The 27,513-nt window shown below is 46.9% G+C and overlaps 7 non-coding genes across 7 annotated transcripts; all 7 read left to right on the top strand.

The window, feature by feature from the left end:
• Positions 1-6,198: 6,198 nt before the first annotated feature.
• TRNAG-UCC (transfer RNA glycine (anticodon UCC)) lies at positions 6,199-6,270 on the top strand. Its single transcript has one exon. It is a non-coding gene; the product is annotated as a tRNA-Gly (tRNA).
• A 1,532-nt stretch (positions 6,271-7,802) lies between these two features.
• On the top strand, positions 7,803-7,874 carry TRNAG-UCC (transfer RNA glycine (anticodon UCC)). The gene has a single exon. It is a non-coding gene; the product is annotated as a tRNA-Gly (tRNA).
• Positions 7,875-15,781: 7,907 nt separating this feature from the next.
• TRNAG-UCC (transfer RNA glycine (anticodon UCC)) lies at positions 15,782-15,853 on the top strand. Its single transcript has one exon. It is a non-coding gene; the product is annotated as a tRNA-Gly (tRNA).
• A 1,532-nt stretch (positions 15,854-17,385) lies between these two features.
• On the top strand, positions 17,386-17,457 carry TRNAG-UCC (transfer RNA glycine (anticodon UCC)). The gene has a single exon. It is a non-coding gene; the product is annotated as a tRNA-Gly (tRNA).
• Positions 17,458-23,768: 6,311 nt separating this feature from the next.
• TRNAG-UCC (transfer RNA glycine (anticodon UCC)) lies at positions 23,769-23,840 on the top strand. Its single transcript has one exon. It is a non-coding gene; the product is annotated as a tRNA-Gly (tRNA).
• Positions 23,841-25,372: 1,532 nt separating this feature from the next.
• On the top strand, positions 25,373-25,444 carry TRNAG-UCC (transfer RNA glycine (anticodon UCC)). Its single transcript has one exon. It is a non-coding gene; the product is annotated as a tRNA-Gly (tRNA).
• A 1,527-nt stretch (positions 25,445-26,971) lies between these two features.
• On the top strand, positions 26,972-27,043 carry TRNAG-UCC (transfer RNA glycine (anticodon UCC)). The gene has a single exon. It is a non-coding gene; the product is annotated as a tRNA-Gly (tRNA).
• Positions 27,044-27,513: the final 470 nt, after the last annotated feature.

Here is a 27,513-nt window from a genome sequence, read left to right as displayed (position 1 = left end):
TCCTAAAAGCCCCGTCTGCGACTTTCTATGTCCTGAAATTTTTATATTTTACAAACAGCAGTCACCACTCACAACTGCTGGTAATAAATGGGCTGCAGGGGGGCAGGCAATGAAACGGCTAAGCCCTTCTGCCCGACCAGCCTTTAGAACTGCAGCATCTCTGCAGTAAAAAGTGTTTCAGGTCAATATCTCTCCCCTGGAAAAAATGTGCGAGACCCACCACCGATAAATGTGGCAAAAGTCCCCAACATTTTCTGCATATTTGTGCTCTTACCTGAAAGCAGCGCCACCTTGTAGTCATCGCAGGCAACTGCAGCATACAACCAAATTTATCCGAGAGCAAGGTGAAAGAAACCCAAGGGAACAGCCCCTGTCTGCAGCAGGAAGGTTGGCTGCTTCGAATGGACAGAACTTCCAGTCCTAAGTCCACTCACGTCCCGAACGCTCCCAAACGCTCGCCCTCACCGGGTGCACCTCTGGCTCCCAGGTAAGGCCAAAACCTGAGCATGGTAGCGCAGGATCACAGAGAAGGAGCGGGTGGGGGTGCTTCTGTCTTGACAAAGGCGTGACATGGCTAGTGACTGAGAGGGCCTTGACTTTCCCCTATGACTGACTGTGAGAGGGGAAGGCGAAGATTTTCTGCATCCAGCATGCCTTGTGACATTCTTAGGCAAATGAGGTGAGAGCCCTGCCAGAATAGCTCCAGCGATCCCATGCCACTCCTCTGAAGGCTCCTGATCTGCATAACCACAGCATTTTGAGCAGGAAGCAGAGTGGCGCAGCGGAAGCGTGCTGGGCCCATAACCCAGAGGTCGATGGATCGAAACCATCCTCTGCTAGCATGGATTGATTTTTTTTCTTGTGAGGACCACTCTCTCGTTTCCACGCTGCCAGAGCGGAAAACAGCAGGCTTGTGCCAGCTTTTTGTGGGAAGAGACTGCTCAACTATCGGTCTCTGCTCAAAGTCAGGGAGACAGATGGTCAGAGAATCAACCCTACACTTCAAAGGAAATGATGCACAGTTATGACCATTAACGAAAGATGGGACCCTCGCACTTCTTTCTGAGCCTGCTTGGAACGTTATTATTCCCTTTTTTTGTCCTGCTATTATCAATCTCCTGTGAATTTCGTGGAGCTGTTTTCTTTCTCTACCCTGCTGTTTTTCCCTTGCTGCCAATATATGCTTATTTCAATGATTTGAACTGCTGCTTTCCCTTTCTCCTTTTCTGCGCAGCTTTTGCATTGGTTTCAATCTCCAGTTCCTTAGCAGTTGCAAGAACTTTTTTCCTGATTTTCATGTTGGTCTGTAAACCAAAAATACCTCTGATACTGGTGCAATATAGTCATTGAACTCAGGGTTGTGATGTCTAGAGTTTAAAAAAAACATATGCCACGGAGCATTGGTGGTATAGTGGTGAGCATAGCTACCTTCCAAGCAGTTGACCCGGGTTCGATTCCTGGCCAACGCAGTGCAAATATTTATACATTAAGCAAGCTGTAGCTATTCTAACGCAATATGTTAAAAAAAAGAGAAATATCTTGACCAGATTACTCAGCTATTAGATAAATAATAAACAAAGACATAGGCAGGCATCCCAAAAGCCCCGTCTGCGACTTTCTATATCCTGAAATTTTTATATTTTACAAACAGCAGTCACCACTCACAACTGCTGGTAATAAATGGGCTGCAGGGGGGCAGGCAATGAAACGGCTAAGCCCTTCTGCCCGACCAGCCTTTAGAACTGCAGCATCTCTGCAGTAAAAAGTGTTTCAGGTCAATATCTCTCCCCTGGAAAAAATGTGCGAGACCCACCACCGATAAATGTGGCAAAAGTCCCCAACATTTTCTGCATATTTGTGCTCTTACCTGAAAGCAGCGCCACCTTGTAGTCATCGCAGGCAACTGCAGCATACAACCAAATTTATCCGAGAGCAAGGTGAAAGAAACCCAAGGGAACAGCCCCTGTCTGCAGCAGGAAGGTTGGCTGCTTCGAATGGACAGAACTTCCAGTCCTAAGTCCACTCACGTCCCGAACGCTCTCAAACGCTCATACCGGGCAAGTCCTCACCGGGTGCACCTCTGGCTCCCAGGTAAGGCCAAAACCTGAGCATGGTAGCGCAGGATCACAGAGAAGGAGCGGGTGGGGGTGCTTCTGTCTTGACAAAGGCGTGACATGGCTAGTGACTGAGAGGGCCTTGACTTTCCCCTATGACTGACTGTGAGAGGGGAAGGCGAAGATTTTCTGCACCCAGCATGCCTTGTGACATTCTTAGGCAAATGAGGTGAGAGCCCTGCCAGAATAGCTCCAGCGATCCCATGCCACTCCTCTGAAGGCTCCTGATCTGCATAACCACAGCATTTTGAGCAGGAAGCAGAGTGGCGCAGCAGAAGCGTGCTGGGCCCATAACCCAGAGGTCGATGGATTGAAACCATCCTCTGCTAGCATGGATTGAATTTTTTTCTTGTGAGGACCACTCTCTCGTTTCCACGCTGCCAGAGCGGAAAACAGCAGGCTTGTGCCAGCTTTTTGTGGGAAGAGACTGCTCAACTATCGGTCTCTGCTCAAAGTCAGGGAGACAGATGGTCAGAGAATCAACTCTACACTTCAAAGGAAATGATGCACAGTTATGACCATTAAAGAAAGATGGGACCCTCGCACTTCTTTCTGAGCCTGCTTGGAACGTTATTATTCCCTTTTTTTGTCCTGCTATTATCAATCTCCTGTGAATTTCGTGGAGCTGTTTTCTTTCTCTACCCTGCTGTTTTTCCCTTGCTGCCAATATATGCTTATTTCAATGATTTGAACTGCTGCTTTCCCTTTCTCCTTTTCTGCGCAGCTTTTGCCTTGGTTTCAATCTCCAGTTCCTTAGCAGTTTCAAGAACTTTTTTCCTGATTTTCATGTTGGTCTGTAAACCAAAAATACCTCTGATACTGGTGCAATATAGTCATTGAACTCAGGGTTGTGATGTCTAGAGTTTAAAAAAAACATATGCCACGGAGTGTTGGTGGTATAGTGGTAAGCATAGCTGCCTTCCAAGCAGTTGATCCGGGTTCGATTCCCGGCCAACGCAGTGCTAATATTTATACATTAAGCAAGCTGTAGCTATTCTAACGCAATATGTTAAAAAAAAGAGAAATATCTTGACCAGATTACTCAGCTATTAGATAAATAATAAACAAAGACATAGGCAGGCATCCTAAAAGCCCCGTCTGCGACTTTCTATGTCCTGAAATTTTTATATTTTACAAACAGCAGTCACCACTCACAACTGCTGGTAATAAATGGGCTGCAGGGGGGCAGGCAATGAAACGGCTAAGCCCTTCTGCCCGACCAGCCTTTAGAACTGCAGCATCTCTGCAGTAAAAAGTGTTTCAGGTCAATATCTCTCCCCTGGAAAAAATGTGCGAGACCCACCACCGATAAATGTGGCAAAAGTCCCCAACATTTTCTGCATATTTGTGCTCTTACCTGAAAGCAGCGCCACCTTGTAGTCATCGCAGGCAACTGCAGCATACAACCAAATTTATCCGAGAGCAAGGTGAAAGAAACCCAAGGGAACAGCCCCTGTCTGCAGCAGGAAGGTTGGCTGCTTTGAATGGACAGAACTTCCAGTCCTAAGTCCACTCACGTCCCGAACGCTCCCAAACGCTCGCCCTCACCGGGTGCACCTCTGGCTCCCAGGTAAGGCCAAAACCTGAGCATGGTAGCGCAGGATCACAGAGAAGGAGCGGGTGGGGGTGCTTCTGTCTTGACAAAGGCGTGACATGGCTAGTGACTGAGAGGGCCTTGACTTTCCCCTATGACTGACTGTGAGAGGGGAAGGCGAAGATTTTCTGCATCCAGCATGCCTTGTGACATTCTTAGGCAAATGAGGTGAGAGCCCTGCCAGAATAGCTCCAGCGATCCCATGCCACTCCTCTGAAGGCTCCTGATCTGCATAACCACAGCATTTTGAGCAGGAAGCAGAGTGGCGCAGCGGAAGCGTGCTGGGCCCATAACCCAGAGGTCGATGGATCGAAACCATCCTCTGCTAACATGGATTGATTTTTTTTCTTGTGAGGACCACTCTCTCGTTTCCACGCTGCCAGAGCGGAAAACAGCAGGCTTGTGCCAGCTTTTTGTGGGAAGAGACTGCTCAACTATCGGTCTCTGCTCAAAGTCAGGGAGACAGATGGTCAGAGAATCAACCCTACACTTCAAAGGAAATGATGCACAGTTATGACCATTAACGAAAGATGGGACCCTCGCACTTCTTTCTGAGCCTGCTTGGAACGTTATTATTCCCTTTTTTTGTCCTGCTATTATCAATCTCCTGTGAATTTCGTGGAGCTGTTTTCTTTCTCTACCCTGCTGTTTTTCCCTTGCTGCCAATATATGCTTATTTCAATGATTTGAACTGCTGCTTTCCCTTTCTCCTTTTCTGCGCAGCTTTTGCATTGGTTTCAATCTCCAGTTCCTTAGCAGTTGCAAGAACTTTTTTCCTGATTTTCATGTTGGTCTGTAAACCAAAAATACCTCTGATACTGGTGCAATATAGTCATTGAACTCAGGGTTGTGATGTCTAGAGTTTAAAAAAAACATATGCCACGGAGCATTGGTGGTATAGTGGTGAGCATAGCTGCCTTCCAAGCAGTTGACCCGGGTTCGATTCCTGGCCAACGCAGTGCTAATATTTATACATTAAGCAAGCTGTAGCTATTCTAACGCAATATGTTAAAAAAAAGAGAAATATCTTGACCAGATTACTCAGCTATTAGATAAATAATAAACAAAGACATAGGCAGGCATCCCAAAAGCCCCGTCTGCGACTTTCTATATCCTGAAATTTTTATATTTTACAAGCAGCAGTCACCACTCACAACTGCTGGTAATAAATGGGCTGCAGGGGGGCAGGCAATGAAACGGCTAAGCCCTTCTGCCCGACCAGCCTTTAGAACTGCAGCATCTCTGCAGTAAAAAGTGTTTCAGGTCAATATCTCTCCCCTGGAAAAAATGTGCGAGACCCACCACCGATAAATGTGGCAAAAGTCCCCAACATTTTCTGCATATTTGTGCTCTTACCTGAAAGCAGCGCCACCTTGTAGTCATCGCAGGCAACTGCAGCATACAACCAAATTTATCCGAGAGCAAGGTGAAAGAAACCCAAGGGAACAGCCCCTGTCTGCAGCAGGAAGGTTGGCTGCTTCGAATGGACAGAACTTCCAGTCCTAAGTCCACTCACGTCCCGAACGCTCTCAAACGCTCATACCGGGCAAGTCCTCACCGGGTGCACCTCTGGCTCCCAGGTAAGGCCAAAACCTGAGCATGGTAGCGCAGGATCACAGAGAAGGAGCGGGTGGGGGTGCTTCTGTCTTGACAAAGGCGTGACATGGCTAGTGACTGAGAGGGCTTTGACTTTCCCCTATGACTGACTGTGAGAGGGGAAGGCGAAGATTTTCTGCACCCAGCATGCCTTGTGACATTCTTAGGCAAATGAGGTGAGAGCCCTGCCAGAATAGCTCCAGCGATCCCATGCCACTCCTCTGAAGGCTCCTGATCTGCATATCCACAGTATTTTGAGCAGGAAGCAGAGTGGCGCAGCGGAAGCGTGCTGGGCCCATAACCCAGAGGTCGATGTTTCGAAACCATCCTCTGCTAGCATGGATTGATTTTTTTTCTTGTGAGGACCACTCTCTCGTTTCCACGCTGCCAGAGCGGAAAACAGCAGGCTTGTGCCAGCTTTTTGTGGGAAGAGACTGCTCAACTATCGGTCTCTGCTCAAAGTCAGGGAGACAGATGGTCAGAGAATCAACCCTACACTTCAAAGGAAATGATGCACAGTTATGACCATTAACGAAAGATGGGACCCTCGCACTTCTTTCTGAGGCTGCTTGGAACGTTATTATTCCCTTTTTTTGTCCTGCTATTATCAATCTCCTGTGAATTTCGTGGAGCTGTTTTCTTTCTCTACCCTGCTGTTTTTCCCTTGCTGCCAATATATGCTTATTTCAATGATTTGAACTGCTGCTTTCCCTTTCTCCTTTTCTGCGCAGCTTTTGCATTGGTTTCAATCTCCAGTTCCTTAGCAGTTGCAAGAACTTTTTTCCTGATTTTCATGTTGGTCTGTAAAACAAAAATACCTCTGATACTGGTGCAATATAGTCATTGAACTCAGGGTTGTGATGTCTAGAGTTTAAAAAAAACATATGCCATGGAGCGTTGGTGGTATAGTGGTGAGCATAGCTGCCTTCCAAGCAGTTGACCCGGGTTCGATTCCCGGCCAACGCAGTGCTAATATTTATACATTAAGCAAGCTGTAGCTATTCTAACGCAATATGTTAAAAATATGAGAAATATCTTGACCAGATTACTCAGCTATTAGATAAATAATAAACAAAGACATAGGCAGGCATCCCAAAAGCCCCGTCTGCGACTTTCTATGTCCTGAAATTTTTATATTTTACAAACAGCAGTCACCACTCACAACTGCTGGTAATAAATGGGCTGCAGGGGGGCAGGCAATGAAACGGCTAAGCCCTTCTGCCCGACCAGCCTTTAGAACTGCAGCATCTCTGCAGTAAAATGTGTTTCAGGTCAATATCTCTCCCCTGGAAAAAATGTGCGAGACCCACCACCGATAAATGTGGCAAAAGTCCCCAACATTTTCTGCATATTTGTGCTCTTACCTGAAAGCAGCGCCACCTTGTAGTCATCGCAGGCAACTGCAGCATACAACCAAATTTATCCGAGAGCAAGGTGAAAGAATCCCAAGGGAACAGCCCCTGTCTGCAGCAGGAAGGTTGGCTGCTTCGAATGGACAGAACTTCCAGTCCTAAGTCCACTCACGTCCCGAACGCTCCCAAACGCTCATACCGGGCAATCCCTCACCGGTTGCACCTCTGGCTCCCAGGTAAGGCCAAAACCTGAGCATGGTAGCGCAGGATCACAGAGAAGGAGCGGGTGGGGGTGCTTCTGTCTTGACAAAGGCGTGACATGGCTAGTGACTGAGAGGGCCTTGACTTTCCCCTATGACTGACTGTGAGAGGGGAAGGCGAAGATTTTCTGCACCCAGCATGCCTTGTGACATTCTTAGGCAAATGAGGTGAGAGCCCTGCCAGAATAGCTCCAGCGATCCCATGCCACTCCTCTGAAGGCTCCTGATCTGCAGAACCACAGCATTTTGAGCAGGAAGCAGAGTGGTGCAGCGGAAGCGTGCTGGGCCCATAACCCAGAGGTCGATGGATCGAAACCATCCTCTGCTAGCATGGATTGAATTTTTTTCTTGTGAGGACCACTCTCTCGTTTCCACGCTGCCAGAGCGGAAAACAGCAGGCTTGTGCCAGCTTTTTGTGGGAAGAGGCTGCTCAACTATCGGTCTCTGCTCAAAGTCAGGGAGACAGATGGTCAGAGAATCAACCCTACACTTCAAAGGAAATGATGCACAGTTATGACCATTAAAGAAAGATGGGACCCTCGCACTTCTTTCTGAGCCTGCTTGGAACGTTATTATTCCCTTTTTTTGTCCTGCTATTATCAATCTCCTGTGAATTTCGTGGAGCTGTTTTCTTTCTCTACCCTGCTGTTTTTCCCTTGCTGCCAATATATGCTTATTTCAATGATTTGAACTGCTGCTTTCCCTTTCTCCTTTTCTGCGCAGCTTTTGCATTGGTTTCAATCTCCAGTTCCTTAGCAGTTGCAAGAACTTTTTTCCTGATTTTCATGTTGGTCTGTAAACCAAAAATACCTCTGATACTGGTGCAATATAGTCATTGAACTCAGGGTTGTGATGTCTAGAGTTTAAAAAAAACATATGCCACGGAGCGTTGGTGGTATAGTGGTAAGCATAGCTGCCTTCCAAGCAGTTGACCCGGGTTCGATTCCCGGCCAACGCAGTGCTAATATTTATACATTAAGCAAGCTGTAGCTATTCTAACGCAATATGTTAAAAAAAAAGAGAAATATCTTGACCAGATTACTCAGCTATTAGATAAATAATAAACAAAGACATAGGCAGGCATCCTAAAAGCCCCGTCTGCGACTTTCTATGTCCTGAAATTTTTATATTTTACAAACAGCAGTCACCACTCACAACTGCTGGTAATAAATGGGCTGCAGGGGGGCAGGCAATGAAACGGCTAAGCCCTTCTGCCCGACCAGCCTTTAGAACTGCAGCATCTCTGCAGTAAAAAGTGTTTCAGGTCAATATCTCTCCCCTGGAAAAAATGTGCGAGACCCACCACCGATAAATGTGGCAAAAGTCCCCAACATTTTCTGCATATTTGTGCTCTTACCTGAAAGCAGCGCCACCTTGTAGTCATCGCAGGCAACTGCAGCATACAACCAAATTTATCCAAGAGCAAGGTGAAAGAAACCCAAGGGAACAGCCCCTGTCTGCAGCAGGAAGGTTGGCTGCTTCGAATGGACAGAACTTCCAGTCCTAAGTCCACTCACTTCCCGAACACTCCCAAACGCTCAGCCCTCACCGGGTGCACCTCTGGCTCACAGGTAAGGCCAAAACCTGAGCATGGTAGCGCAGAATCACAGAGAAGGAGCGGGTGGGGGTGCTTCTGTCTTGACAAAGGCGTGACATGGCTAGTGACTGAGAGGGCCTTGACTTTCCCCTATGACTGACTGTGAGAGGGGAAGGCGAAGATTTTCTGCACCCAGCATGCCTTGTGACATTCTTAGGCAAATGAGGTGAGAGCCCTGCCAGAATAGCTCCAGCGATCCCATGCCACTCCTCTGAAGGCTCCTGATCTGCATAACCACAGCATTTTGAGCAGGAAGCAGAGTGGCGCAGCGGAAGCGTGCTGGGCCCATAACCCAGAGGTCGATGGTTCGAAACCATCCTCTGCTAGCATGGATTGATTTTTTTTCTTGTGAGGACCACTCTCTCGTTTCCACGCTGCCAGAGCGGAAAACAGCAGGCTTGTGCCAGCTTTTTGTGGGAAGAGACTGCTCAACTATCGGTCTCTGCTCAAAGTCAGGGAAACAGATGGTCAGAGAATCAACCCTACACTTCAAAGGAAATGATGCACAGTTATGACCATTAAAGAAAGATGGGACCCTCGCACTTCTTTCTGAGCCTGCTTGGAACGTTATTATTCCCTTTTTTTGTCCTGCTATTATCAATCTCCTGTGAATTTCGTGGAGCTGTTTTCTTTCTCTACCCTGCTGTTTTTCCCTTGCTGCCAATATATGCTTATTTCGATGATTTGAACTGCTGTTTTCCCTTTCTCCTTTTCTGCGCAGCTTTTGCATTGATCTCAATCTCCAGTTCCTTAGCAGTTGCAAGAACTTTTTTCCTGATTTTCATGTTGGTCTGTAAACCAAAAATACCTCTGATACTGGTGCAATATAGTCATTGAACTCAGGGTTGTGATGTCTAGAGTTTAAAAAAAACATATGCCACGGAGCGTTGGTGGTATAGTGGTGAGCATAGCTGCCTTCCAAGCAGTTTACCCGGGTTTGATTCCCGGCCAACGCAGTGCTAATATTTATACATTAAGCAAGCTGTAGCTATTCTAACGCAATATGTTAAAAAAAAGAGAAATATCTTGACCAGATTACTCAGCTATTAGATAAATAATAAACAAAGACATAGGCAGGCATCCCAAAAGCCCCGTCTGCGACTTTCTATGCCCTGAAATTTTTATATTTTACAAACAGCAGTCACCACTCACAACTGCTGGTAATAAATGGGCTGCAGGGGGGCAGGCAATGAAACGGCTAAGCCCTTCTGCCCGACCAGCCTTTAGAACTGCAGCATCTCTGCAGTAAAAAGTGTTTCAGGTCAATATCTCTCCCCTGGAAAAAATGTGCGAGACCCACCACCGATAAATGTGGCAAAAGTCCCCAACATTTTCTGCATATTTGTGCTCTTACCTGAAAGCAGCGCCACCTTGTAGTCATCGCAGGCAACTGCAGCATACAACCAAATTTATCCGAGAGCAAGGTGAAAGAAACCCAAGGGAACAGCCCCTGTCTGCAGCAGGAAGGTTGGCTGCTTCGAATGGACAGAACTTCCAGTCCTAAGTCCACTCACGTCCCGAACGCTCTCAAACGCTCATACCGGGCAAGTCCTCACCGGGTGCACCTCTGGCTCCCAGGTAAGGCCAAAACCTGAGCATGGTAGCGCAGGATCACAGAGAAGGAGCGGGTGGGGGTGCTTCTGTCTTGACAAAGGCGTGACATGGCTAGTGACTGAGAGGGCCTTGACTTTCCCCTATGACTGACTGTGAGAGGGGAAGGCGAAGATTTTCTGCACCCAGCATGCCTTGTGACATTCTTAGGCAAATGAGGTGAGAGCCCTGCCAGAATAGCTCCAGCGATCCCATGCCACTCCTCTGAAGGCTCCTGATCTGCATAACCACAGCATTTTGAGCAGGAAGCAGAGTGGCGCAGCGGAAGCGTGCTGGGCCCATAACCCAGAGGTCGATGGATTGAAACCATCCTCTGCTAGCATGGATTGAATTTTTTTCTTGTGAGGACCACTCTCTCGTTTCCACGCTGCCAGAGCGGAAAACAGCAGGCTTGTGCCAGCTTTTTGTGGGAAGAGACTGCTCAACTATCGGTCTCTGCTCAAAGTCAGGGAGACAGATGGTCAGAGAATCAACTCTACACTTCAAAGGAAATGATGCACAGTTATGACCATTAAAGAAAGATGGGACCCTCGCACTTCTTTCTGAGCCTGCTTGGAACGTTATTATTCCCTTTTTTTGTCCTGCTATTATCAATCTCCTGTGAAGTTCGTGGAGCTGTTTTCTTTCTCTACCCTGCTGTTTTTCCCTTGCTGCCAATATATGCTTATTTCAATGATTTGAACTGCTGCTTTCCCTTTCTCCTTTTCTGCGCAGCTTTTGCATTGGTTTCAATCTCCAGTTCCTTAGCAGTTGCAAGAACTTTTTTCCTGATTTTCATGTTGGTCTGTAAACCAAAAATACCTCTGATACTGGTGCAATATAGTCATTGAACTCAGGGTTGTGATGTCTAGAGTTTAAAAAAAACATATGGCACGGAGTGTTGGTGGTATAGTGGTAAGCATAGCTGCCTTCCAAGCAGTTGACCCGGGTTTGATTCCCGGCCAACGCAGTGCTAATATTTATACATTAAGCAAGCTGTAGCTATTCTAACGCAATATGTTAAAAAAAAGAGAAATATCTTGACCAGATTACTCAGCTATTAGATAAATAATAAACAAAGACATAGGCAGGCATCCTAAAAGCCCCGTCTGCGACTTTCTATGTCCTGAAATTTTTATATTTTACAAACAGCAGTCACCACTCACAACTGCTGGTAATAAATGGGCTGCAGGGGGGCAGGCAATGAAACGGCTAAGCCCTTCTGCCCGACCAGCCTTTAGAACTGCAGCATCTCTGCAGTAAAAAGTGTTTCAGGTCAATATCTCTCCCCTGGAAAAAATGTGCGAGACCCACCACCGATAAATGTGGCAAAAGTCCCCAACATTTTCTGCATATTTGTGCTCTTACCTGAAAGCAGCGCCACCTTGTAGTCATCGCAGGCAACTGCAGCATATAACCAAATTTATCCGAGAGCAAGGTGAAAGAAACCCAAGGGAACAGCCCCTGTCTGCAGCAGGAAGGTTGGCTGCTTCGAATGGACAGAACTTCCAGTCCTAAGTCCACTCACATCCCGAACGCTCCCAAACGCTCGCCCTCACCGGGTGCACCTCTGGCTCCCAGGTAAGGCCAAAACCTGAGCATGGTAGCGCAGGATCACAGAGAAGGAGCGGGTGGGGGTGCTTCTGTCTTGACAAAGGCGTGACATGGCTAGTGACTGAGAGGGCCTTGACTTTCCCCTATGACTGACTGTGAGAGGGGAAGGCGAAGATTTTCTGCACCCAGCATGCCTTGTGACATTCTTAGGCAAATGAGGTGAGAGCCCTGCCAGAATAGCTCCAGCGATCCCATGCCACTCCTCTGAAGGCTCCTGATCTGCATAACCACAGCATTTTGAGCAGGAAGCAGAGTGGCGCAGCGGAAGCGTGCTGGGCCCATAACCCAGAGGTCGATGGATCGAAACCATCCTCTGCTAGCATGGATTGATTTTTTTTCTTGTGAGGACCACTCTCTCGTTTCCACGCTGCCAGAGCGGAAAACAGCAGGCTTGTGCCAGCTTTTTGTGGGAAGAGACTGCTCAACTATCGGTCTCTGCTCAAAGTCAGGGAGACAGATGGTCAGAGAATCAACCCTACACTTCAAAGGAAATGATGCACAGTTATGACCATTAACGAAAGATGGGACACTCGCACTTCTTTCTGAGCCTGCTTGGAACGTTATTATTCCCTTTTTTTGTCCTGCTATTATCAATCTCCTGTGAATTTCGTGGAGCTGTTTTCTTTCTCTACCCTGCTGTTTTTCCCTTGCTGCCAATATATGCCTATTTCAATGATTTGAACTGCTGCTTTCCCTTTCTCCTTTTCTGCGCAGCTTTTGCATTGGTTTCAATCTCCAGTTCCTTAGCAGTTGCAAGAACTTTTTTCCTGATTTTCATGTTGGTCTGTAAACCAAAAATTCCTCTGATACTGGTGCAATATAGTCATTGAACTCAGGGTTGTGATGTCTAGAGTTTAAAAAAAACATATGCCACGGAGCATTGGTGGTATAGTGGTGAGCATAGCTGCCTTCCAAGCAGTTGACCCGGGTTCGATTCCTGGCCAACGCAGTGCTAATATTTATACATTAAGCAAGCTGTAGCTATTCTAACGCAATATGTTAAAAAAAAGAGAAATATCTTGACCAGATTACTCAGCTATTAGATAAATAATAAACAAAGACATAGGCAGGCATCCCAAAAGCCCCGTCTGCGACTTTCTATATCCTGAAATTTTTATATTTTACAAACAGCAGTCACCACTCACAACTGCTGGTAATAAATGGGCTGCAGGGGGGCAGGCAATGAAACGGCTAAGCCCTTCTGCCCGACCAGCCTTTAGAACTGCAGCATCTCTGCAGTAAAAAGTGTTTCAGGTCAATATCTCTCCCCTGGAAAAAATGTGCGAGACCCACCACCGATAAATGTGGCAAAAGTCCCCAACATTTTCTGCATATTTGTGCTCTTACCTGAAAGCAGCGCCACCTTGTAGTCATCGCAGGCAACTGCAGCATACAACCAAATTTATCCGAGAGCAAGGTGAAAGAAACCCAAGGGAACAGACTCTGTCTGCAGCAGGAAGGTTGGCTGCTTCGAATGGACAGAACTTCCAGTCCTAAGTCCACTCACGTCCCGAACGCTCCCAAACGCTCGCCCTCACCGGGTGCACCTCTGGCTCCCAGGTAAGGCCAAAACCTGAGCATGGTAGCGCAGGATCACAGAGAAGGAGCGGGTGGGGGTGCTTCTGTCTTGACAAAGGCGTGACATGGCTAGTGACTGAGAGGGCCTTGACTTTCCCCTATGACTGACTGTGAGAGGGGAAGGCGAAGATTTTCTGCACCCAGCATGCCTTGTGACATTCTTAGGCAAATGAGGTGAGAGCCCTGCCAGAATAGCTCCAGCGATCCCATGCCACTCCTCTGAAGGCTCCTGATCTGCATAACCACAGCATTTTGAGCAGGAAGCAGAGTGGCGCAGCGGAAGCGTGCTGGGCCCATAACCCAGATGTCGATGGATCGAAACCATCCTCTGCTAGCATGGATTGATTTTTTTTCTTGTGAGGACCACTCTCTCGTTTCCACGCTGCCAGAGCGGAAAACAGCAGGCTTGTGCCAGCTTTTTGTGGGAAGAGACTGCTCAACTATCGGTCTCTGCTCAAAGTCAGGGAGACAGATGGTCAGAGAATCAACCCTACACTTCAAAGGAAATGATGCACAGTTATGACCATTAACGAAAGATGGGACCCTCGCACTTCTTTCTGAGCCTGCTTGGAACGTTATTATTCCCTTTTTTTGTCCTGCTATTATCAATCTCCTGTGAATTTCGTAGAGCTGTTTTCTTTCTCTACCCTGCTGTTTTTCCCTTGCTGCCAATATATGCTTATTTCAATGATTTGAACTGCTGCTTTCCCTTTCTCCTTTTCTGCGCAGCTTTTGCATTGGTTTCAATCTCCAGTTCCTTAGCAGTTGCAAGAACTTTTTTCCTGATTTTCATGTTGGTCTGTAAACCAAAAATACCTCTGATACTGGTGCAATATAGTCATTGAACTCAGGGTTGTGATGTCTAGAGTTTAAAAAAAAACATATGCCACGGAGCATTGGTGGTATAGTGGTGAGCATAGCTGCCTTCCAAGCAGTTGACCCGGGTTCGATTCCTGGTCAACGCAGTGCTAATATTTATACATTAAGCAAGCTGTAGCTATTCTAACGCAATATGTTAAAAAAAAGAGAAATATCTTGACCAGATTACTCAGCTATTAGATAAATAATAAACAAAGACATAGGCAGGCATCCCAAAAGCCCCGTCTGCGACTTTCTATATCCTGAAATTTTTATATTTTACAAACAGCAGTCACCACTCACAACTGCTGGTAATAAATGGGCTGCAGGGGGGCAGGCAATGAAACGGCTAAGCCCTTCTGCCCGACCAGCCTTTAGAACTGCAGCATCTCTGCAGTAAAAAGTGTTTCAGGTCAATATCTCTCCCCTGGAAAAAATGTGCGAGACCCACCACTGATAAATGTGGCAAAAGTCCCCAACATTTTCTGCATATTTGTGCTCTTACCTGAAAGCAGCGCCACCTTGTAGTCATCGCAGGCAACTGCAGCATACAACCAAATTTATCCGAGAGCAAGGTGAAAGAAACCCAAGGGAACAGACTCTGTCTGCAGCAGGAAGGTTGGCTGCTTCGAATGGACAGAACTTCCAGTCCTAAGTCCACTCACATCCCGAACGCTCCCAAACGCTCGCCCTCACCGGGTGCACCTCTGGCTCCCAGGTAAGGCCAAAACCTGAGCATGGTAGCGCAGGATCACAGAGAAGGAGCGGGTGGGGGTGCTTCTGTCTTGACAAAGGCGTGACATGGCTAGTGACTGAGAGGGCCTTGACTTTCCCCTATGACTGACTGTGAGAGGGGAAGGCGAAGATTTTCTGCACCCAGCATGCCTTGTGACATTCTTAGGCAAATGAGGTGAGAGCCCTGCCAGAATAGCTCCAGCGATCCCATGCCACTCCTCTGAAGGCTCCTGATCTGCATAACCACAGCATTTTGAGCAGGAAGCAGAGTGGTGCAGCGGACGCGTGCTGGGCCCATAACCCAGAGGTCGATGGATCGAAACCATCCTCTGCTAGCATGGATTGAATTTTTTTCTTGTGAGGACCACTCTCTCGTTTCCACGCTGCCAGAGCGGAAAACAGCAGGCTTGTGCCAGCTTTTTGTGGGAAGAGGCTGCTCAACTATCGGTCTCTGCTCAAAGTCAGGGAGACAGATGGTCAGAGAATCAACCCTACACTTCAAAGGAAATGATGCACTGTTATGACCATTAAAGAAAGATGGGACCCTCGCACTTCTTTCTGAGCCTGCTTGGAACGTTATTATTCCCTTTTTTTGTCCTGCTATTATCAATCTCCTGTGAATTTCGTGGAGCTGTTTTCTTTCTCTACCCTGCTGTTTTTCCCTTGCTGCCAATATATGCTTATTTCAATGATTTGAACTGCTGCTTTCCCTTTCTCCTTTTCTGCGCAGCTTTTGCATTGGTTTCAATCTCCAGTTCCTTAGCAGTTACAAGAACTTTTTTCCTGATTTTCATGTTGGTCTGTAAACCAAAAATACCTCTGATACTGGTGCAATATAGTCATTGAACTCAGGGTTGTGATGTCTAGAGTTTAAAAAAAACATATGCCATGGAGCGTTGGTGGTATAGTGGTGAGCATAGCTGCCTTCCAAGCAGTTGACCCGGGTTTGATTCCCGGCCAACGCAGTGCTAATATTTATACATTAAGCAAGCTGTAGCTATTTTAACGCAATATGTAAAAAAAAAGAGAAATATCTTGACCAGATTACTCAGCTATTAGATAAATAATAAACAAAGACATAGGCAGGCATCCCAAAAGCCCCGTCTGCGACTTTCTATGTCCTGAAATTTTTATATTTTACAAACAGCAGTCACCACTCACAACTGCTGGTAATAAATGGGCTGCAGGGGGGCAGGCAATGAAACGGCTAAGCCCTTCTGCCCGACCAGCCTTTAGAACTGCAGCATCTCTGCAGTAAAAAGTGTTTCAGGTCAATATCTCTCCCCTGGAAAAAATGTGCGAGACCCACCACCGATAAATGTGGCAAAAGTCCCCAACATTTTCTGCATATTTGTGCTCTTACCTGAAAGCAGCGCCACCTTGTAGTCATCGCAGGCAACTGCAGCATACAACCAAATTTATCCGAGAGCAAGGTGAAAGAAACCCAAGGGAACAGCCCCTGTCTGCAGCAGGAAGGTTGGCTGCTTCGAATGGACAGAACTTCCAGTCCTAAGTCCACTCACGTCCCGAACGCTCTCAAACGCTCATACCGGGCAAGTCCTCACCGGGTGCACCTCTGGCTCCCAGGTAAGGCCAAAACCTGAGCATGGTAGCGCAGGATCACAGAGAAGGAGCGGGTGGGGGTGCTTCTGTCTTGACAAAGGCGTGACATGGCTAGTGACTGAGAGGGCCTTGACTTTCCCCTATGACTGACTGTGAGAGGGGAAGGCGAAGATTTTCTGCACCCAGCATGCCTTGTGACATTCTTAGGCAAATGAGGTGAGAGCCCTGCCAGAATAGCTCCAGCGATCCCATGCCACTCCTCTGAAGGCTCCTGATCTGCATAACCACAGCATTTTGAGCAGGAAGCAGAGTGGCGCAGCGGAAGCGTGCTGGGCCCATAACCCAGAGGTCGATGGATTGAAACCATCCTCTGCTAGCATGGATTGAATTTTTTTCTTGTGAGGACCACTCTCTCGTTTCCACGCTGCCAGAGCGGAAAACAGCAGGCTTGTGCCAGCTTTTTGTGGGAAGAGACTGCTCAACTATCGGTCTCTGCTCAAAGTCAGGGAGACAGATGGTCAGAGAATCAACTCTACACTTCAAAGGAAATGATGCACAGTTATGACCATTAAAGAAAGATGGGACCCTCGCACTTCTTTCTGAGCCTGCTTGGAACGTTATTATTCCCTTTTTTTGTCCTGCTATTATCAATCTCCTGTGAATTTCGTGGAGCTGTTTTCTTTCTCTACCCTGCTGTTTTTCCCTTGCTGCCAATATATGCTTATTTCAATGATTTGAACTGCTGCTTTCCCTTTCTCCTTTTCTGCGCAGCTTTTGCATTGGTTTCAATCTCCAGTTCCTTAGCAGTTGCAAGAACTTTTTTCCTGATTTTCATGTTGGTCTGTAAACCAAAAATACCTCTGATACTGGTGCAATATAGTCATTGAACTCAGGGTTGTGATGTCTAGAGTTTAAAAAAAACATATGCCACGGAGTGTTGGTGGTATAGTGGTAAGCATAGCTGCCTTCCAAGCAGTTGACCCGGGTTCGATTCCCGGCCAACGCAGTGCTAATATTTATACATTAAGCAAGCTGTAGCTATTCTAACGCAATATGTTAAAAAAAAGAGAAATATCTTGACCAGATTACTCAGCTATTAGATAAATAATAAACAAAGACATAGGCAGGCATCCTAAAAGCCCCGTCTGCGACTTTCTATGTCCTGAAATTTTTATATTTTACAAACAGCAGTCACCACTCACAACTGCTGGTAATAAATGGGCTGCAGGGGGGCAGGCAATGAAACGGCTAAGCCCTTCTGCCCGACAAGCCTTTAGAACTGCAGCATCTCTGCAGTAAAAAGTGTTTCAGGTCAATATCTCTCCCCTGGAAAAAATGTGCGAGACCCACCACCGATAAATGTGGCAAAAGTCCCCAACATTTTCTGCATATTTGTGCTCTTACCTGAAAGCAGCGCCACCTTGTAGTCATCGCAGGCAACTGCAGCATACAACCAAATTTATCCGAGAGCAAGGTGAAAGAAACCCAAGGGAACAGCCCCTGTCTGCAGCAGGAAGGTTGGCTGCTTCGAATGGACAGAACTTCCAGTCCTAAGTCCACTCACGTCCCGAACGCTCCCAAACGCTCGCCCTCACCGGGTGCACCTCTGGCTCCCAGGTAAGGCCAAAACCTGAGCATGGTAGCGCAGGATCACAGAGAAGGAGCGGGTGGGGGTGCTTCTGTCTTGACAAAGGCGTGACATGGCTAGTGACTGAGAGGGCCTTGACTTTCCCCTATGACTGACTGTGAGAGGGGAAGGCGAAGATTTTCTGCACCCAGCATGCCTTGTGACATTCTTAGGCAAATGAGGTGAGAGCCCTGCCAGAATAGCTCCAGCGATCCCATGCCACTCCTCTGAAGGCTCCTGATCTGCATAACCACAGCATTTTGAGCAGGAAGCAGAGTGGCGCAGCGGAAGCGTGCTGGGCCCATAACCCAGAGGTCGATGGATCGAAACCATCCTCTGCTAGCATGGATTGATTTTTTTTCTTGTGAGGACCACTCTCTCGTTTCCACGCTGCCAGAGCGGAAAACAGCAGGCTTGTGCCAGCTTTTTGTGGGAAGAGACTGCTCAACTATCGGTCTCTGCTCAAAGTCAGGGAGACAGATGGTCAGAGAATCAACCCTACACTTCAAAGGAAATGATGCACAGTTATGACCATTAACGAAAGATGGGACCCTCGCACTTCTTTCTGAGCCTGCTTGGAACGTTATTATTCCCTTTTTTTGTCCTGCTATTATCAATCTCCTGTGAATTTCGTGGAGCTGTTTTCTTTCTCTACCCTGCTGTTTTTCCCTTGCTGCCAATATATGCTTATTTCAATGATTTGAACTGCTGCTTTCCCTTTCTCCTTTTCTGCGCAGCTTTTGCATTGGTTTCAATCTCCAGTTCCTTAGCAGTTGCAAGAACTTTTTTCCTGATTTTCATGTTGGTCTGTAAACCAAAAATACCTCTGATACTGGTGCAATATAGTCATTGAACTCAGGGTTGTGATGTCTAGAGTTTAAAAAAAACATATGCCATGGAGCATTGGTGGTATAGTGGTGAGCATAGCTGCCTTCCAAGCAGTTGACCCGGGTTCGATTCCTGGCCAACGCAGTGCTAATATTTATACATTAAGCAAGCTGTAGCTATTCTAACGCAATATGTTAAAAAAAAGAGAAATATCTTGACCAGATTACTCAGCTATTAGATAAATAATAAACAAAGACATAGGCAGGCATCCCAAAAGCCCCGTCTGCGACTTTCTATATCCTGAAATTTTTATATTTTACAAACAGCAGTCACCACTCACAACTGCTGGTAATAAATGGGCTGCAGGGGGGCAGGCAATGAAACGGTTAAGCCCTTCTGCCCGACCAGCCTTTAGAACTGCAGCATCTCTGCAGTAAAAAGTGTTTCAGGTCAATATCTCTCCCCTGGAAAAAATGTGCGAGACCCACCACCGATAAATGTGGCAAAAGTCCCCAACATTTTCTGCATATTTGTGCTCTTACCTGAAAGCAGCGCCACCTTGTAGTCATCGCAGGCAACTGCAGCATACAACCAAATTTATCCGAGAGCAAGGTGAAAGAAACCCAAGGGAACAGACTCTGTCTGCAGCAGGAAGGTTGGCTGCTTCGAATGGACAGAACTTCCAGTCCTAAGTCCACTCACGTCCCGAACGCTCCCAAACGCTCGCCCTCACCGGGTGCACCTCTGGCTCCCAGGTAAGGCCAAAACCTGAGCATGGTAGCGCAGGATCACAGAGAAGGAGCGGGTGGGGGTGCTTCTGTCTTGACAAAGGCGTGACATGGCTAGTGACTGAGAGGGCCTTGACTTTCCCCTATGACTGACTGTGAGAGGGGAAGGCGAAGATTTTCTGCACCCAGCATGCCTTGTGACATTCTTAGGCAAATGAGGTGAGAGCCCTGCCAGAATAGCTCCAGCGATCCCATGCCACTCCTCTGAAGGCTCCTGATCTGCATAACCACAGCATTTTGAGCAGGAAGCAGAGTGGCGCAGCGGAAGCGTGCTGGGCCCATAACCCAGATGTCGATGGATCGAAACCATCCTCTGCTAGCATGGATTGATTTTTTTTCTTGTGAGGACCACTCTCTCGTTTCCACGCTGCCAGAGCGGAAAACAGCAGGCTTGTGCCAGCTTTTTGTGGGAAGAGACTGCTCAACTATCGGTCTCTGCTCAAAGTCAGGGAGACAGATGGTCAGAGAATCAACCCTACACTTCAAAGGAAATGATGCACAGTTATGACCATTAACGAAAGATGGGACCCTCGCACTTCTTTCTGAGCCTGCTTGGAACGTTATTATTCCCTTTTTTTGTCCTGCTATTATCAATCTCCTGTGAATTTCGTGGAGCTGTTTTCTTTCTCTACCCTGCTGTTTTTCCCTTGCTGCCAATATATGCTTATTTCAATGATTTGAACTGCTGCTTTCCCTTTCTCCTTTTCTGCGCAGCTTTTGCATTGGTTTCAATCTCCAGTTCCTTAGCAGTTGCAAGAACTTTTTTCCTGATTTTCATGTTGGTCTGTAAACCAAAAATACCTCTGATACTGGTGCAATATAGTCATTGAACTCAGGGTTGTGATGTCTAGAGTTTAAAAAAAACATATGCCACGGAGCAGTGGTGGTATAGTGGTGAGCATAGCTGCCTTCCAAGCAGTTGACCCGGGTTCGATTCCTGGTCAACGCAGTGCTAATATTTATACATTAAGCAAGCTGTAGCTATTCTAACGCAATATGTTAAAAAAAAGAGAAATATCTTGACCAGATTACTCAGCTATTAGATAAATAATAAACAAAGACATAGGCAGGCATCCCAAAAGCCCCGTCTGCGACTTTCTATATCCTGAAATTTTTATATTTTACAAACAGCAGTCACCACTCACAACTGCTGGTAATAAATGGGCTGCAGGGGGGCAGGCAATGAAACGGCTAAGCCCTTCTGCCCGACCAGCCTTTAGAACTGCAGCATCTCTGCAGTAAAAAGTGTTTCAGGTCAATATCTCTCCCCTGGAAAAAATGTGCGAGACCCACCACCGATAAATGTGGCAAAAGTCCCCAACATTTTCTGCATATTTGTGCTCTTACCTGAAAGCAGCGCCACCTTGTAGTCATCGCAGGCAACTGCAGCATACAACCAAATTTATCCAAGAGCAAGGTGAAAGAAACCCAAGGGAACAGCCCCTGTCTGCAGCAAGAAGGTTGGCTGCTTTGAATGGACAGAACTTCCAGTCCTAAGTCCACTCACTTCCCGAACACTCCCAAACGCTCATACCGGGCAAGCCCTCACCGGGTGCACCTCTGGCTCCCAGGTAAGGCCAAAACCTGAGCATGGTAGCGCAGAATCACAGAGAAGGAGCGGGTGGGGGTGCTTCTGTCTTGACAAAGGCGTGACATGGCTAGTGACTGAGAGGGCCTTGACTTTCCCCTATGACTGACTGTGAGAGGGGAAGGCGAAGATTTTCTGCAGCCAGCATGCCTTGTGACATTCTTAGGCAAATGAGGTGAGAGCCCTGCCAGAATAGCTCCAGCGATCCCATGCCACTCCTCTGAAGGCTCCTAATCTGCATAACCACAGCATTTTGAGCAGGAAGCAGAGAGCAGCAGCGGAAGCGTGCTGGGCCCATAACCCAGAGGTCGATGGATCGAAACCATCCTCTGCTAGCATGGATTGATTTTTTTTCTTGTGAGGACCACTCTCTCGTTTCCACGCTGCCAGAGCGGAAAACAGCAGGCTTGTGCCAGCTTTTTGTGGGAAGAGACTGCTCAACTATCGGTCTCTGCTCAAAGTCAGGGAGACAGATGGTCAGAGAATCAACCCTACACTTCATAGGAAATGATGCACTGTTATGACCATTAAAGAAAGATGGGACCCTCGCACTTCTTTCTGAGCCTGCTTGGAACGTTATTATTCCCTTTTTTTGTCCTGCTATTATCAATCTCCTGTGAATTTCGTGGAGCTGTTTTCTTTCTCTACCCTGCTGTTTTTCCCTTGCTGCCAATATATGCTTATTTCAATGATTTGAACTGCTGCTTTCCCTTTCTCCTTTTCTGCGCAGCTTTTGCATTGGTTTCAATCTCCAGTTCCTTAGCAGTTGCAAGAACTTTTTTCCTGATTTTCATGTTGGTCTGTAAACCAAAAATACCTCTGATACTGGTGCAATATAGTCATTGAACTCAGGGTTGTGATGTCTAGAGTTTAAAAAAAACATATGGCACAGAGCGTTGGTGGTATAGTGGTGAGCATAGCTGCCTTCCAAGCAGTTGACCCGGGTTCGATTCCTGGCCAACGCAGTGCTAATATTTATACATTAAGCAAGCTGTAGCTATTCTAACGCAATATGTTAAAAAAAAGAGAAATATCTTGACCAGATTACTCAGCTATTAGATAAAAATTAAACAAAGACATAGGCAGGCATCCCAAAAGCCCCGTCTGCGACTTTCTATATCCTGAAATTTTTATATTTTACAAACAGCAGTCACCACTCACAACTGCTGGTAATAAATGGGCTGCAGGGGGGCAGGCAATGAAACGGCTAAGCCCTTCTGCCCGACCAGCCTTTAGAACTGCAGCATCTCTGCAGTAAAAAGTGTTTCAGGTCAATATCTCTCCCCTGGAAAAAATGTGCGAGACCCACCACCGATAAATGTGGCAAAAGTCCCCAACATTTTCTGCATATTTGTGCTCTTACCTGAAAGCAGCGCCACCTTGTAGTCATCGCAGGCAACTGCAGCATACAACCAAATTTATCCAAGAGCAAGCTGAAAGAAACCCAAGGGAACAGCCTCTGTCTGCAGCAGGAAGGTTGGCTGCTTCGAATGGACAGAACTTCCAGTCCTAAGTCCACTCACGTCCCGAACGCTCCCAAACGCTCGCCCTCACCGGGTGCACCTCTGGCTCCCAGGTAAGGCCAAAACCTGAGCATGGTAGCGCAGGATCACAGAGAAGGAGCGGGTGGGGGTGCTTCTGTCTTGACAAAGGCGTGACATGGCTAGTGACTGAGAGGGCCTTGACTTTCCCCTATGACTGACTGTGAGAGGGGAAGGCGAAGATTTTCTGCACCCAGCATGCCTTGTGACATTCTTAGGCAAATGAGGTGAGAGCCCTGCCAGAATAGCTCCAGCGATCCCATGCCACTCCTCTGAAGGCTCCTGATCTGCATAACCACAGTATTTTGAGCAGGAAGCAGAGTGGCGCAGCGGAAGCGTGCTGGGCACATAACCCAGAGGTCGATGTTTCGAAACCATCCTCTGCTAGCATGGATTGATTTTTTTTCTTGTGAGGACCACTCTCTCGTTTCCACGCTGCCAGAGCGGAAAACAGCAGGCTTGTGCCAGCTTTTTGTGGGAAGAGACTGCTCAACTAGCGGTCTCTGCTCAAAGTCAGGGAGACAGATGGTCAGAGAATCAACCCTACACTTCAAAGGAAATGATGCACAGTTATGACCATTAACGAAAGATGGGACCCTCGCACTTCTTTCTGAGGCTGCTTGGAACGTTATTATTCCCTTTTTTTGTCCTGCTATTATCAATCTCCTGTGAATTTCGTGGAGCTGTTTTCTTTCTCTACCCTGCTGTTTTTCCCTTGCTGCCAATATATGCCTATTTCAATGATTTGAACTGCTGCTTTCCCTTTCTCCTTTTCTGCGCAGCTTTTGCATTGGTTTCAATCTCCAGTTCCTTAGCAGTTGCAAGAACTTTTTTCCTGATTTTCATGTTGGTCTGTAAACCAAAAATACCTCTGATACTGGTGCAATATAGTCATTGAACTCAGGGTTGTGATGTCTAGAGTTTAAAAAAAACATATGCCATGGAGCGTTGGTGGTATAGTGGTGAGCATAGCTGCCTTCCAAGCAGTTGACCCGGGTTCGATTCCCGGCCAACGCAGTGCTAATATTTATACATTAAGCAAGCTGTAGCTATTCTAACGCAATATGTTAAAAAAATGAGAAATATCTTGACCAGATTACTCAGCTATTAGATAAATAATAAACAAAGACATAGGCAGGCATCCCAAAAGCCCCGTCTGCGACTTTCTATGTCCTGAAATTTTTATATTTTACAAACAGCAGTCACCACTCACAACTGCTGGTAATAAATGGGCTGCAGGGGGGCAGGCAATGAAACGGCTAAGCCCTTCTGCCCGACCAGCCTTTAGAACTGCAGCATCTCTGCAGTAAAAAGTGTTTCAGGTCAATATCTATCCCCTGGAAAAAATGTGCGAGACCCACCACCGATAAATGTGGCAAAAGTCCCCAACATTTTCTGCATATTTGTGCTCTTACCTGAAAGCAGCGCCACCTTGTAGTCATCGCAGGCAACTGCAGCATACAACCAAATTTATCCGAGAGCAAGGTGAAAGAAACCCAAGGGAACAGCCCCTGTCTGCAGCAGGAAGGTTGGCTGCTTCGAATGGACAGAACTTCCAGTCCTAAGTCCACTCACGTCCCGAACGCTCCCAAACGCTCATACCGGGCAAGCCCTCACCGGTTGCACCTCTGGCTCCCAGGTAAGGCCAAAACCTGAGCATGGTAGCGCAGGATCACAGAGAAGGAGCGGGTGGGGGTGCTTCTGTCTTGACAAAGGCGTGACATGGCTAGTGACTGAGAGGGCCTTGACTTTCCCCTATGACTGACTGTGAGAGGGGAAGGCGAAGATTTTCTGCACCCAGCATGCCTTGTGACATTCTTAGGCAAATGAGTTGAGAGCCCTGCCAGAATAGCTCCAGCGATCCCATGCCACTCCTCTGAAGGCTCCTGATCTGCATAACCACAGCATTTTGAGCAGGAAGCAGAGTGGTGCAGCGGAAGCGTGCTGGGCCCATAACCCAGAGGTCGATGGATCGAAACCATCCTATGCTAGCATGGATTGAATTTTTTTCTTGTGAGGACCACTCTCTCGTTTCCACGCTGCCAGAGCGGAAAACAGCAGGCTTGTGCCAGCTTTTTGTGGGAAGAGGCTGCTCAACTATCGGTCTCTGCTCAAAGTCAGGGAGACAGATGGTCAGAGAATCAACCCTACACTTCAAAGGAAATGATGCACTGTTATGACCATTAAAGAAAGATGGGACCCTCGCACTTCTTTCTGAGCCTGCTTGGAACGTTATTATTCCCTTTTTTTGTCCTGCTATTATCAATCTCCTGTGAATTTCGTGGAGCTGTTTTCTTTCTCTACCCTGCTGTTTTTCCCTTGCTGCCAATATATGCTTATTTCAATGATTTGAACTGCTGCTTTCCCTTTCTCCTTTTCTGCGCAGCTTTTGCATTGGTTTCAATCTCCAGTTCCTTAGCAGTTGCAAGAACTTTTTTCCTGATTTTCATGTTGGTCTGTAAACCAAAAATACCTCTGATACTGGTGCAATATAGTCATTGAACTCAGGGTTGTGATGTCTAGAGTTTAAAAAAAACATGTGCCACGGAGCGTTGGTGGTATAGTGGTAAGCATAGCTGCCTTCCAAGCAGTTGACCCGGGTTCGATTCCCGGCCAACGCAGTGCTAATATTTATACATTAAGCAAGCTGTAGCTATTCTAACGCAATATGTTAAAAAAAAAGAGAAATATCTTGACCAGATTACTCAGCTATTAGATAAATAATAAACAAAGACATAGGCAGGCATCCTAAAAGCCCCTTCTGCGACTTTCTATGTCCTGAAATTTTTATATTTTATAAACAGCAGTCACCACTCACAACTGCTGGTAATAAATGGGCTGCAGGGGGGCAGGCAATGAAACGGCTAAGCCCTTTTGCCCGACCAGCCTTTAGAACTGCAGCATCTCTGCAGTAAAAAGTGTTTCAGGTCAATATCTCTCCCCTGGAAAAAATGTGCGAGACCCACCACCGATAAATGTGGCAAAAGTCCCCAACATTTTCTGCATATTTGTGCTCTTACCTGAAAGCAGCGCCACCTTGTAGTCATCGCAGGCAACTGCAGCATACAACCAAATTTATCCAAGAGCAAGGTGAAAGAAACCCAAGGGAACAGCCCCTGTCTGCAGCAAGAAGGTTGGCTGCTTTGAATGGACAGAACTTCCAGTCCAAAGTCCACTCACTTCCCGAACACTCCCAAACGCTCGCCCTCACCGGGTGCACCTCTGGCTCCCAGGTAAGGCCAAAACCTGAGCATGGTAGCGCAGAATCACAGAGAAGGAGCGGGTGGGGGTGCTTCTGTCTTGACAAAGGCGTGACATGGCTAGTGACTGAGAGGGCCTTGACTTTCCCCTATGACTGACTGTGAGAGGGGAAGGCGAAGATTTTCTGCACCCAGCATGCCTTGTGACATTCTTAGGCAAATGAGGTGAGAGCCCTGCCAGAATAGCTCCAGCGATCCCATGCCACTCCTCTGAAGGCTCCTAATCTGCATAACCACAGCATTTTGAGCAGGAAGCAGAGTGGCGCAGCGGAAGCGTGCTGGGCCCATAACCCAGAGGTCGATGGATCGAAACCATCCTCTGCTAGCATGGATTGATTTTTTTTCTTGTGAGGACCACTCTCTCGTTTCCACGCTGCCAGAGCGGAAAACAGCAGGCTTGTGCCAGCTTTTTGTGGGAAGAGACTGCTCAACTATCGGTCTCTGCTCAAAGTCAGGGAGACAGATGGTCAGAGAATCAACCCTACACTTCAAAGGAAATGATGCACTGTTATGACCATTAAAGAAAGATGGGACCCTCGCACTTCTTTCTGAGCCTGCTTGGAACGTTATTATTCCCTTTTTTTGTCCTGCTATTATCAATCTCCTGTGAATTTCGTGGAGCTGTTTTCTTTCTCTACCCTGCTGTTTTTCCCTTGCTGCCAATATACTGTATGCTTATTTCAATGATTTGAACTGCTGCTTTCCCTTTCTCCTTTTCTGCGCAGCTTTTGCATTGGTTTCAATCTCCAGTTCCTTAGCAGTTGCAAGAACTTTTTTCCTGATTTTCATGTTGGTCTGTAAACCAAAAATACCTCTGATACTGGTGCAATATAGTCATTGAACTCAGGGTTGTGATGTCTAGAGTTTAAAAAAAACATATGCCACAGAGCGTTGGTGGTATAGTGGTGAGCATAGCTGCCTTCCAAGCAGTTGACCCAGGTTCGATTCCTGGCCAACGCAGTGCTAATTTTTATACATTAAGCAAGCTGTAGCTATTCTAACGCAATATGTTAAAAAAAAGAGAAATATCTTGACCAGATTACTCAGCTATTAGATAAAAATTAAACAAAGACATAGGCAGGCATCCCAAAAGCCCCGTCTGCGACTTTCTATATCCTGAAATTTTTATATTTTACAAACAGCAGTCACCACTCACAACTGCTGGTAATAAATGGGCTGCAGGGGGGCAGGCAATGAAACGGCTAAGCCCTTCTGCCCGACCAGCCTTTAGAACTGCAGCATCTCTGCAGTAAAAAGTGTTTCAGGTCAATATCTCTCCCCTTGAAAAAATGTGCGAGACCCACCACCGATAAATGTGGCAAAAGTCCCCAACATTTTCTGCATATTTGTGCTCTTACCTGAAAGCAGCGCCACCTTGTAGTCATCGCAGGCAACTGCAGCATACAACCAAATTTATCCAAGAGCAAGCT

The sequence above is a fragment of the Pleurodeles waltl genome, unplaced genomic scaffold (genome assembly GCF_031143425.1).
Source record: "Pleurodeles waltl isolate 20211129_DDA unplaced genomic scaffold, aPleWal1.hap1.20221129 scaffold_69, whole genome shotgun sequence".
Classification (NCBI taxonomy): domain Eukaryota; kingdom Metazoa; phylum Chordata; class Amphibia; order Caudata; family Salamandridae; genus Pleurodeles; species Pleurodeles waltl.
This window is presented reverse-complemented; position numbering and strand designations above follow the sequence as displayed.